This window comes from Pyxicephalus adspersus, chromosome 2 (genome assembly GCF_032062135.1).
Source record: "Pyxicephalus adspersus chromosome 2, UCB_Pads_2.0, whole genome shotgun sequence".
Lineage (NCBI taxonomy): Eukaryota > Metazoa > Chordata > Amphibia > Anura > Pyxicephalidae > Pyxicephalus > Pyxicephalus adspersus.
The window spans coordinates 34,136,615-34,150,068 of record NC_092859.1 but is presented as its reverse complement, the minus strand read 5'-3'; the positions used below and the strand labels follow the sequence as shown (position 1 = coordinate 34,150,068).

At 38.4% G+C, this 13,454-nt stretch overlaps 2 long non-coding RNA genes across 3 annotated transcripts in view; one reads left to right on the top strand and one right to left on the bottom strand.

Annotated features, from left to right (window-relative positions):
- LOC140323371 (uncharacterized) overlaps window positions 1-5,229 on the top strand; it is a 66,894-nt gene extending 61,665 nt beyond the window's left edge. The window contains exon 4 of the long non-coding RNA XR_011919364.1: window positions 3,696-5,229. This is a non-coding gene — a long non-coding RNA (uncharacterized lncRNA). The remainder of the gene's footprint in view (window positions 1-3,695) is intronic.
- Window positions 1-13,454, bottom strand: part of LOC140323370 (uncharacterized) — a 255,216-nt gene that overhangs the window by 51,822 nt on the left and 189,940 nt on the right. The gene's annotated exons all lie outside the window — the stretch shown is intronic.

Below are 13,454 nucleotides of genomic sequence, written 5' to 3'. Positions count from 1 at the left end.
CAGAAAGTCTTCAATAGGCTCACCCCTGCCACACCCCAGTCACATACTCCATGACAAGTTCAATTGCAAAAATGATGACTGCAAGCCCACTGAAGTTTTTTTTACTCCTATTTTCCCTTACAATAGCATTTTAATTTAGGCAATCTAATAATCTGAAGATTAGCTAGAAAATTGAGTGCTGTGCCTTTAACAGGCAAAGAGTACATTTATATATAAAGATCTTCACAACAGCGCTAAAAGAGGGGTATTGGAGCAGGAATTAGAGAGGGATTTGATTCTCAATGTAGAAAAGATCCTTTAAAGGGGGGGCAGTTGTCCTTGTCCTTTAACGGAGGGTAGTATGGACCTACTTTTATTAACCCACAGGGGGTTCCAGGGATAATAGCATTTTAATAGGTTTTAATGAGTATATTAGTGCTTTAGACAGTGCACCGTTTTTTATTTGCCATATAAAGGAATTTTTTATCATTTAATTTGTTTTCACATAATAAAATGTACCAATTTTTTTTTTGGAAGTAAAAGAGGGGGAGGTTTAGAATACCTATAAGGTTTTACCACAGTTGGAGTCTCTGTTGGAGAGATTCCTTCATGGGAACAGGATGGAAGGACCAGGACAAGAAGTTAAGAAAACTTTCTAACAGGAGCATAGAGAGAAGTATTTTTTTTTCATTACCTAGTGGAATCTATTGCTGTAGATGTACATGTATGCAAGGGGGATCCCAGTAATGAAGCTCCGGATAGCAGTAAAAATGTTCTTTTTTTTTTACTCTATCAAAAACAAAAATAAAAGTTTTAGGTATAAGTAAACTTACACTGACACTGTCTCTTTTACAAAACCCAAAAAAATCAAAGCAACAACATAATACAGATAAAAATATAAATGGCATAATATAGATCACGTATGTTTGTGCATAACAAATAGCTTTGAAATTCCTTTAATATTTAAGTAGTTAGCAGAAATATGATAATTTGTCTAAAGGGGATTCTGTCTGTGAAAGTATTGAAAAGAACAGGCTAAGTCTCTAGAAACTTGCAAGTTGACTGTTGACCTTTGCTCAATCTTTGTCTTCTTTTGACAGGTTAATTGACTGCAATTTTAAATATGAAATAGTTTTACCATTGCAGGTCGGAGCATATTTGCATTTAATGACTACAAATATTTTCGTTAAAAGCCTTCTTCTTTTCTTATGTGGTCTATAAATGGTTTCCAGTTCTACATTTTCGTGCCTATTATTTGACTGGTCAGCCTCATCTTTTATTGAGGGGAGAGAGTGTGGCAACATTTGGGCTATTCAGATTTTGTCAAATTGGGTTTATGTTTGGAAGGCAGAACCTAGATCTGTGGTAGGGCCCAATGGTCACAGATGGCAAGGTCAGGGAGACAAAAAATATCAGGTGAGACTGGAGGAAAATAATATGTACACCCTCAAGGAAAGAAGAGACAATATTGAATCCTTTAAATACATTAAAGGGTTAAATAAGGCTCAGGAGGGCAGTATTTATAGAATAAAGTATAGGCTAAGAAGACTGGTAGGAAGAAAGTTAAAAACTAGCCATTTAAAGTTTTATTTTCCCCAAAAAGTAGTGAATGCTTGTAACAAATTTTCAGCAGAGGTAGTAAATTAGTCAACAACTTATGAACTTAAACATTCTTGTTCTAACAATAACTGATAAAACAAAGCTGCTGTAATATTATTATAAATAAACAGTATTCATATAGCACCAACATATTATGCAGCACTGTACATTAAATAGGGGTAGCAAAAGACAGTTACAGACAGTGACACAGGAGAGGAGGAGGACCCTGCCCTGAGAAGCTTGCAATCTATTAGGTGGGGAAAGTCTCACTCAATAGGAGGGGAGATATGGAGTGATGGGAAGTAGTGAGCATTTTAGGAGACAGAAGAAGACAGTAGGCAAGTCTGAAAAAGTGTGTTTTGAGTGCTCTTTTAAATGAGCAGAATTTAGAAGAAAACCAAATAGGATGAGGAAGACCATTCCAGAGAGTTGGGGCTGCTCTAGAAAAGTCTTGGAGCCGTATGTGTGATGAGGTTATGAGTGAAGAAGTTATTAGTAGATCATTAAAGGAGCAAAGAGAGGAGCTAGGTAAGTATTTTTTTACCAGGTCAGAAATGTAAGTGGGACAATAACTGTGGAGGGATTTGAAGGCAAAGGACAGACGCTTGATATTAATGCTAAGGTGAAATGGAATCCAATGAAAGGAACTTCAAAGAGATGCAGCACAAGAGGAGCGATGGGAAGGATGGATGAGTCTGGCTGCAGCATTCATAATAGATTGTAGAAGAGAGTTGTGTTAGTGGAATACCAGAGAGGAGGAAGTTACAGTAGTCCAGACGAGAGATGATAAGAGCGTGCACAAGGAGTTTGGTGGTCTCAGGGGACAGGTAGGGGGGATTTTGGAAATGTTGCGCAGGTGAAAGTGACAGGACCTGGAAATTTTCTGAACATAGGGGGTAAATGAGAGGGCAAAATCAAAGGTGACGCTTGAGGGGAGGGACGAATGACTGTGTTGTGTTGACCGTTAGAAATATGTCAGGGGGAGATTTGGACCGAGGGAGACAAGTCAGGGATGGACAGATAGATATGAGTGTCATAAGCATACAAATGGTACTGAAAGCCAAAGGAGGATATGAAACTACCGAGAGAGGAGGTGTACAGAGAAAACAGAAGCGGTCCAAGGACTGACCCTTGGGGAACATCAACAGGGAGGAAAGTTGAAGAGGAGGAATTTCCATTGAAAGAAACTTGAAAGGAACGGTCAGACAGATAGGAAGCAAACCAAGAGAGAGCAGTGTTACTGATACCAATAGATTAGAATTATTAGAGTATTAGAAGGGGGTGATCAACAGTGTCAAACGCAGAGGAAAGTTCAAGAAGAAGGAGCAGGGAAAAGTTGCCTTGAGACTTAGCTCTGTGGAGGTCATTGCTGTATTGCTACTAGCACCAGCATTGACAGCCTGCCGTGCATGGTTCACAAAATATCTACTTTCTGAAGAAAACTGTATATATTAAAAGGCATTTTGTCAAACATACTGAAAAACAGATTTTGGCTGGATTTACACTTACGTGTTACAGTTACCACAACACACAATATGTGTAGTAATGTACTGCGGTTCCATTCTGAATTGCACCCCAAGGCACCTAAGCTGCAATACACTATATTGTACTACTATGCATTGTGGTCCATTGCATATTTAAATGCATGTTAACAAACAGGATATTATGAAATGCATTGTTTTTTTGTACAATTTAAATGCTACTATATTGTATTATTTTCATTACTGCATGAACATGAGACAGTATTATAAAAATATACATTATGTAATATTATCACTCACTTTTGTAAACTAGTAAATGGACAGTCCAAATTCTGATACCACCCACAATTAAGATGGTTGCCTTATTTTCCTCTCATCTCAAAGCCTTTACAAGAATTGTCTTCACAGTGTCACTGCTCTGCAGAATTTCCACAAAATATATTTCTGACAGGCGTAATGTGTTTATGTGACACCGTGGCTTAAGAAATCCAGCTTGCTATATTTTAAAAGTGAAAAGTCTAGCTGGGTTCATTTCCTATGCTGTCTGAGAGCTGTTTGCTTCAGGAAAAAAAATGTTTTTGAATCCTTGAATCCTTAAAGACAATTGTGAGTTTTTTTTTCCTTTTTTTCACCCAGGGAGAAGAAGGGGCACAGGAGGCCGATGGCTGGCTTAAGTCAGGAGGAGGGCATCCCAGAGGTCAAATTCCTTCAAGATGAGATCATTTCCTTCAGCTTGTGATAAGCGGAAAAACCCTTTCATTGGGATCCCAGCTCCATAAAAATATATACAAGCTGGACTTTATTATGAATGTATACTGGAATTATGAAACAAAGGGGCTTGAGTGACAGGGCAGCATCTGCCAGCTTTGGATTTGGGGTGGATGGGAGTCGGGAAGGGGTTACCCACATACGTGGCCCCGCGCTTTGCAGATGAAAGCCATCTCCAGAGGGAACGGAGGTCTTTTTATTTCCCCCTCCTTGCTTAAATTCCTAGAAGAAAGCAGCTGCAGTACTACCCCCTGTAACAACATGAAATTATGACAAATCAAACCGAGCAATGTATCTGCGGCAGACACAAATAATAATGCCCCGGCCGTTCTTTATTGTACTCTGCTCGAGGGTGAGAGCCCTGAAGAAGGAATGTGGCGAGCTTAGGTCTTTGATAAAGTATTATAAAGGAATAGCTTGCTGGTCGCCTATGAATACAAGGGTACGACAGAAATTGAGCCAGACAATCAGATGGCATGCTGTAACTGCTGCGACTTAAAGCCGTATTTGTCATGCTCCGGCCTGACCATGTGGAAATGAAGAGAGGGCCTGTCAGAAAAATAAATTAGCATGTCCGAACAGAAGGAAATCCAAGAGGGTACTGTAACGTTCCTCAAAAATAAAAAAGGGAATGTAAAGTTATGTTTTGTTATTTCTCTCATGCAGATACAAAGAGGCTTTGTGTCACCGGGGAATACAGTCGAGCGATTTGAGATGGGATTATGATCCGTTACTTTGGAGAAATTATAATGCTTTGGAATATTTTTTATACAATTGCATGTAAGTGATACCATTGGTCCAAGTTCAAGTCCAAATTTCTACCACTGTCCATCTGTCTTGAACACTTCAAAGCCAAATAAGGGCACTGCTACCTCAATAGATTTTAACAATACAGTATAAACAAATAATTGGAGATTTCATGTAATAGGAGTTGTGAAGAGTAAGAGACACAAACTATTGCAGGATACTTGGGTAGTGGATGGCCTTTAAACAGACTCTGTTGTTTTACTCTGAAATATATTCACCTCTCCTATGCTCCTTAACTGCTCAGATTCTGCAGTCCTAATTCTGTGTGCCCTGTTGTATGGTGTTGAAGCTTATACACTGTTGATGGCATTGCTCTCTTTATCATGTGACAGTATTTGGGTTTGAGATTTAATCACAATGGCCCAAATAAACCATTCTGGAAAAGGTCACATGCCCCATCTATACACAGAAGTGCTAGGAATTTCAGACCGCAGACACTGAGAAAGGTGCAGTTGGAAAATTTAGAAAAGTGGGTTTTGGAGTTGGTTGGCAATAAACTTTGGACAAATGACAAATTTTCTATAAAGAGTCATTCCTTCCATAACTATAGTTTCAGACTTGACAATATGGTAAGTGGTCAAATCACCCAATTAGGTCTTCTATCTGTCACTGGCAATTGGATTACAGATGGAGGTTTCTCCTTTTCTAAATCTTGCTAGATGTGTTTTTTTTTATTATGGCTCCACTCACTTTGTTACCAATCCTGCTATATCATCATGATAAAAAACATGCCTTTCTCTTTATATAAATTAAACTCCAGGCAAACAACTAAATAACTATATGGAATTTTTCATGGGATTAGTAAGTACAGTATGTTCATCTAGTTCCGAGAATTACACAGCTCTGTCATACAGGGCTATGCTGCACATATAACACATACCTGTATGGCAGACCAGGAGACCTGAACTTTCCCTATAATACTCTCAGGTTTTGTCCCTCCTGCCTGGACAGTGAAATAGAAAGTAGGACAGTGATAAACTCATCTCTCCATTACTCCCCTCCCTTCCTTCATTACATTCATGTTCTTTGCACTGGCTACTTGTGCAGCTTTTGCCTCTGCTAGTATGAGCTCAACTAATACCAAGCTGATACCATCTTAAAATTGTATTGCTTACACTGCTTTCATTTGTATGCATCTGTGAATATGGAGCTGCATTCATTGTATCTTTTATATCTGTACAGTGACCACTTTCAGGATTAAGTTTAAACCCCTGGCCAGGAGTCAGATCAGGTGAATTGGTCTGAAGCCCATGACCAACATCTAATTCTAGTATTGCAAATACAGAAAACTGCAAAAGAACAAAAACTAACAAAAGAGATGATGGGACAACTTATATTGTGCATTTGTTCTATGGCTTAATAATGGCTACATGCTTCTTCTTGGGTTTTATCAGGAATAGGACCCATAAAAACCCCCTAGAACAAAACATTACGATGACTCAAAACTACAAACATACAGAAGTACTAGTTACTAATGTACTAATGATATTTTCATAATTTTTTAATGTTTTTTTACAATACAAATTCTATCAGTCACCTAATATCTTTACAGAAATAGGCGTCATTTTTTAAAAAAAGCCAAATTATATATTTTGTGTTTACTCCTTTAAGTGTAATTTCAACAGATTTCTTGGCATGGAATATCATTACATAATAGCCACAAGCTTTGTGAAACCTGCTGGTAGTTGTTCTGGGGAAATGTGGTGTAAAAACAAGTCTTTTTTTGTCAGCTGTTACCTCACAGGGCGATTCTTTCAATACTGCAGCCTTGCCAAAAAAGACAGAAACATTTTGAAAACCAAAAAAAAAAAAATAATAAAAAAAATAATTATACAATATATGAATGCATCTCAAAAAGGTTTACTTCTTTTGCCAGAAGTGGAAAGCAAAGGGCCCCTGTGCAAAATGAATTTTGGTCTGTCTCTTCAACTACAATATAAATACAAACAATTGTTCACTGGATAGATAGATAGATAGATAGATAGATAGATAGATAGATAGATAGATAGATAGATAGATATTTGTGGAATGTCACACATATATGACCATATGGTTCATTCCAAATCAATAATATGGAGTTGCAACCATCCCCCCCCCCATTTTGTGAAAGTTTCCTCTCTACCAGTAAGGTTTTCCACAAGATTGTGGAGTGTATTTGTGCTACAGCATCATTTAAAATGATTGAGCCCCCCTCCCACAGTTTATGTTTATGTTGACATGGGTCATGATCAAGTTAACATGGGTGCGTCCAAGTCGGTGAGTTTTAACCTGGAAAGGTTAGCTTGTGTTTCGGGTAAAGCACTTGGCAGAGGAGGTAAAGTCGGGCACCAAGAAAGAAAGGTAAGATTTGGCACAAGAGGTGTTGGATAGGATTAGACACTAAGAAGAGGGGCTAAAGAGAAAGTAAACTAAAAAGTTCACTTACCTTTAATCTCGCAGGGCTGTCGATCTGTCCTGAGGTCTCTTCCACCGGGTCCCGTGTCGTCCCGGCATCTGTCTTCATGCCGGCGCTCCGGGCACCGTCATCTTCACCTCTTCTTTCTGGTTCTTCTACCCAGGCGCAAGATCGGGTGACATAGGTTGGAAAAAGAATTGCTGACCTCACTACGCATGCGTGAGATCGGCATTTTTTTTCCCTTTTAAAGAAAAGGCTCCTTCTGCGCATGCCCAAGAAGCTTGGAGCACCCAAAAGCCTTCTGGAATGTGTGACGTAGGAATCCCAGGAGTCTTTGCATTCCCATTCATTCAGAATAAGGAGTGCTGCTGCACTCTTTTTTTTAAAAAAATGTTGCACTGAAAAAAAACAAACACACAGAATTTTTACTTACATAAAAGGGTTGTCTACCCTTTTCTGTTAAGTGAAAATTGTGAGTTTAGGTACGTTTTAAGGTTAGGCACCAGGTAGGTAGGCGTTAGGAGTTAGCACCAAAGCTGGGAAAATATCCCAGAACACTGGCTTCAAGGAAACTACAATTAATTTTCGTAACAGCACATTTGTTAAAACTCAGATACTAAAGCCCAGTAGGAAGGGACACCAATTGCATGTATCCCTAAGTACTTCTATCTGGGACTGCTCCTTCTCCCACAGTGACAATCACATCAAGTGACTCACAAACATATGTCTATTCTCCACATCTCCGTCCTTCTCTCTTGCAGCAGGCAGTGCAAGGTAACCCATACCTTTGATACACAGTGAGGGAGGTGGAGAAAGGTATGTGTGGGCTTCCACAAAGAAATTTAAGAAAAGGCCTAGGGCCTAATAATGGCTTGGTCATCATCTACAAGCATCAATACTTCTGTAGTAAATGAAAGTGTAGCACAATTAGTCAAAGCTATGCACCTGCCTGTCACCATAGAGAATACACTTGTAGCTAGCAGTTGGCTGTGTCAGTATAGACAATGCAAATAGGCCAGCTTTTCATATTCTAATACTTAGCAATGTCAATTGAAGGTCTGGCTGGTACCTTGCCTAGGGCCCCATTTTGTCTTAATCAATTTCTGCCGCCTGGACCCATCACATTCATTTGAGTTGAGGTCTCTGGACTTTGTGATCATAAAAGTTCCTCCACACTAAAATCCAAAAACCAAAGCTATATAAGAGAGGCACAGTCATCCTGGAACAGAAAAGGGCCTTTCCCAAACTCCTAACATTTTCTAAAATGTTTTGTATATTGTAGGATTACCAGTACCTTCCTCAGGAACCACCTAGGGTGGACATCAACATATGTTTGGTGATATAGATAGATAGATAAATAGATTCAAATGAGGGGTAGCCTTTGTGATACCTCTGAACTCTGTCCTGGTTCAAAGCAGAGAGAGAAAATTGTCTTCACCTTTAGATTAAAGTGTACCCTTAACCCAAACCAAAAAGAACATTCTGCATGCCATGACCTGGTCAGGCAAGAAAGAAACAAGGTGCTCGCTGCCCAACATTGTTTGGATATTGCAAATCAAATGCCCAGTTAGGATATCATGTCATCCGTAATGAGTCATGATGCCTCCACTGCAAAAAGATGTACATTGATGCAATATTTTAGTTATTGACAAAAACTAGTGGATTACTCATTTGATTTGAAAAACAGAAATTGAGGTCAAAGAAAATAATAAGTCCTTGTGGACCTTGTTATAATAAAAGGATTTAAACAAAGTATTCCATTGCTATGTATATAAGTCTGATGAGGTTACCTAGTGTTTACTCTGCTCTCTCCTCCTATAGGATGTATGTTGCTTGCTAACACATTTGAATGCAGCACACCTGATTGGCATCCAGTCCTGCCCCTTATTGTGGGAAAAGCACAATAAGAAATCACAAAACAGGCAGAATGATAAAATGTAGATTCTCATACAAAAAGAGAAAAAATAACGCACAACTGTCACAGCAAATGACCATGTAAGAACAGAAAACAAGTTGCATGAGAACATAATCAGGTAAGTATAAAAAAATGACATTTTCCACCACACACACTGAAGCCATATGTCTTCCCTGATGATGCTATAAAAGGCACACAAGAATCTGACTTGTAATAAAAATGGAACACTTAATATATGAAAGTCAAAACAGCACATGCCCTTTAAAATGAGTCTGCAGAAGTAAAACAAAGCTCAGACTAAAAGGGGCTGCCATTATATACACCTGCTCCAGCCTAACACCTTCACTTTTGTGTTTGCAAAAGGCATTAAAAATCGCAGCCAACTTTTTTAATTTATTGTATATGAAAACCCCAGTCTAAAACACTTACTTAGGGAAAATATTGATATTAAAAGTTTATAATTAGCTAGTTGCCATTAAAAACATATCACTTACGGGAAATAAGATGTTATTAATATTTTTAACGCGTGTTTCGGCCTAGTGTGTTTTAACCTCATAATCTCCACCGGGAGATTGTTTTTCTAAGTCTCTGTTGTGATACTGCAATACAATATACCAGGGGCATGGTATATTATGCCAACGTGGAGGCATATCATATAAGTTTTATCTGTCTGTGCTGTATTATTGCCCAGGGGAAGGAAGCCACTGCTATGTACATATATTTTTTTATTGATTGCTTTTGAATACTAATCTGAGTATTCATAAGCAACGAGTATTCATAAACAGACATAGCAAGTCTATAAATGTATTTAAAAAGCATTAAAATTATGAGTCCCAAAACATGTATTTTAGCACAAACTGTAGCTTCGACAAGCATACAGCAGCATTCAGCAAACATTTAGCAACTGTAACTAGTATTTAGCAAACTCTAGGAGACTAATGTGCTGCATTTTGCTGTATTTTGCTAAATGCTCTCTACATACAGTTTTTGCTCCTCAGATTAGGTTTCATAAACTGGAATGGAACAATGTGCTAGTGCTACCTTGAGTCTCTTGACCAAATTGGGCACACTAATGAAAAGCTGAGCCCCAGGAAGATATAAAAAATAATGTTGTAATCTATTTAATAAATGTAATTTATTTATTTATTTTATTTCATATTCCTGTAGTGACTATATAGCATTGAAAGAGGGAGAGGAAAGTCCAACACCTGCAGCCAATAGGGATCTGGTAGCGGCCACATGTGCCACAGTTGATATACTGGGCCTGATTTTTTAGGGCTGTCTAAGGCTGGAGAAGATACACCTATCAGGGAACCAGGGTGATCCAAAAACATGGTCACTTGCCCTTATTTCACAATTAGGGAAGAAATCTCTAACAACCTTATGATGACCTGAGTTTGGTGCAACGTGACCTTCTGAAGTGCTTTTTCAGTGTAGAAGCTTAAACCTATATTAAGCCTGCTTGTCTCTGAGATATAGCTGACAATCAGAGATGTCACCTTTAGCTTCTTCGAAAATAAGTGGTAAAATAAGTGTCAAAGAGGAAATGTGCATGCCTCATGCAAGTTCTGCACTACTTGTTTATGCACTGTGCACAAAAGGTATAAACTATTTAAATATATAGATGTCCCCAATGCAGAAATCATCTGTATTACTGTTCTACTGTGTTCTGTATTAATTCATCATTATTAAAACTTGTACTGATATAAATATGAAGGATGTTAGTAGTAACCCTTTAAAACTACCTAAAGCCCATGTTTGCTTGCTGCATACTTGTTCTTGTTTAATGATGTTAGAAATTAGAGACAATTGTAGTTACATAGTTAGGTTGAAAAAAAGACATAAGTCCATGAAGTTCAACCACTGGGGAAATAAACATATCCCAGATAACCCTATGGACATAGTTGATCCAGAGGAAGGCAAATAAAAACCCTGGTACAATTTGTTCCTTCCTGGTTTCATGAGGCAATTGTATGTTTCCTGGATCAACAGTCTCTGTTAACCTTACTTTAAAACTTTAATACCCAGTGACCAGGAAACTTTATTTTTCTAGTGCAAGTCAGCAGCCTCCAAACTGCCTGTCCAAAGAGAAATTAAAACACTAAAAGATAAAGTTCTGTAAAAATAATAATAATTTTATTCTCCTATATTTATCCCCTCACCAGCACCACTAGGAGAAACAGGGAGGTCACTAGATGGCATTTATGTGTGCTGCATGCACATAAGGTGACAAAGAACATGCTGATAGGGAGAGAGAGCAGACAGACAACCTTAACTACTATATATGTTGTTGCTCCTTAACTGTCCAACCACATTATGGGGGAAGGGAGATCATCTAATTTAACTGCAGCAAAGAAAACTAAGGTCTGCAAGCTAGGCGAACAAAAATGTTTTGGCATGTATGACAACTCTATGTATATTATCTGTATATTAGTCTCTTTGCCTACATAAGGACCCATTCAGGCAACTAGTAGTAATGCACCTAATATAGGTTGCTGTGTTGGGGTGCATGATACCTTCATGTGTGAAATCAATGCGCCTGTGTTGTAGTGGACCACAACATATGGTAACCCACAGTAGTGCAGCATTATAAAAAATAATAATGATCTTGTGTATTTTTATGCATGTTAGGGTGCATTGACAGCCCCAATGACATGTGTTAATCAAAGGAGCTGCATGTGCAGCTTAACAAATGTTTATAAAATGTACCGTGTAGTTAAAAAAGGGTCATTAATGTTTTCCATTGTGAATTATGTAAAAAATATGATAAAAAATGCAACCACATAACACAAAGGAAAGATCCTTTCATGTTTCAGGTATTGCATTTCTGAATGACAGGTGTCACACCATACCCAAAAAAAAAAATCTAAAAGTGAAAAAACTTTACAGCCTATCGTTTTAGAAATTACAATAAATACTGGCCCTAGAAAACCCCCCACTATGGCATGTACAGATACCTAATATGTGTTACATGGTTGTCATTCACTTGTATGAGTGTGACCTATGTGTCTGCATTTATATTTATTTGCGTGCACTTAGTGTTAGCTTTTTTGGGGAGAGTGTGTTTAGTTTTTTTTTTAAAAACTGAAGTATTTGTTGTTTCATTCTTTGTTACATGTCAGTGCAGCTGATGTCTTGCAACCTCTTTGCGTACACTTTCTGTCCCCATATACTGTAACAGCTATAAACCATTGGCAGGGTGGGTTTCCTGATAGTGACAATAGTAGACTGTAATGCGTGTTAAAACTGCCACTTGTATTCTCCTTAGGAAGCCTGAGTGACAAGGTGACAACACAGGAGCACAGCATGCCTAGGCATTGTCCATCGGAAGCCAACAACAGTGGACTATGCCTATGCAAAGTGTGCTAAAATGTCCATGAAAAGTAAAAGTAATGTCCAGTAAAAGTACATTTTGGATAAAAGTTGCATGAATTTTGGGGGAAAATATTTATAACTACACCACTTAGTCTTCTTTTGAGGTCTGTATGACGGGATGACAACACAGGAGCACAACTGGGAGAAAGGCCTGAGCATTGTCACTCTATAACAGATACTGCCAAAACAAGGACCCCTTATGCAAAGATCACCAGATATTATTTTAATGAACAATGTAGATTTAAACATGTTTAAAAATACCTTGTGAAATGACTTTAACATGTTAAAGCTTATATGAGATTTTAACGATTGGCTTTACATCAACTTTAAGGGGTGGCAAACCTAAAAAAAGTGATATATAGTATATTCATCCAAGTGGCAGCGAACGAGGCCCTCTATTTTATAGCCATGTGTCATATTGCTTATTCCAAGGGATTTAAATTCAACAATATAGGTTTAAAAGTCTGTGCTGGTAACCAGACTCCATCAAGAAGCCGCCATAACAGTTTAGTTAGGTAAACTAGTTGACACAGCGAGGAGCACGGAGGGTGGTCTTTCCAGAGGGGAAAGGAGGTCAGTTTTGGGGCACTGCGACTGGCAGCACCATATTTGGATTCAGGATAAATAGTTCCCCACCACTTCAGCTCCTCGACCCTTTCATCTTCTCCCTGCATAAAAATTACAGCTAGAGAATAAATGGCAAATCAATTTGTCACAAGCGAGATTGTAGTTTTTACAGTGCCTGCGCCAGAGCGCGCTGTGCAGGTTAAGAGTGTTTAGAAAAAAGACAGATCATATATCTAAAAATAAATTGTGGCCCTACATTCCGGCATCTGTTTCCTTCCAGCTATTATCTGTTTCAACGACTTAAGCCCAGATGGGGGAATATTCAAGCTTCACTTCATCAAGAGATGCTTGCAGTTTCACAACTGGTGGTATCAGACCAGTGAGAGAAGGGCTTTCCCCATTCTGTAATTTCCTCTCAATGGGGAGAAAATATCCTCACTTTACATATTATGAAAATGAACTTGCCCTAATATTGTGGGCTTTTGGTGGAGCTGGGCCTATCATTGGAACAGCCAGGGACTTTGGTGGGAAACGAAGTTCCTGGTTCTGAAGTTCATTCTATATAAAA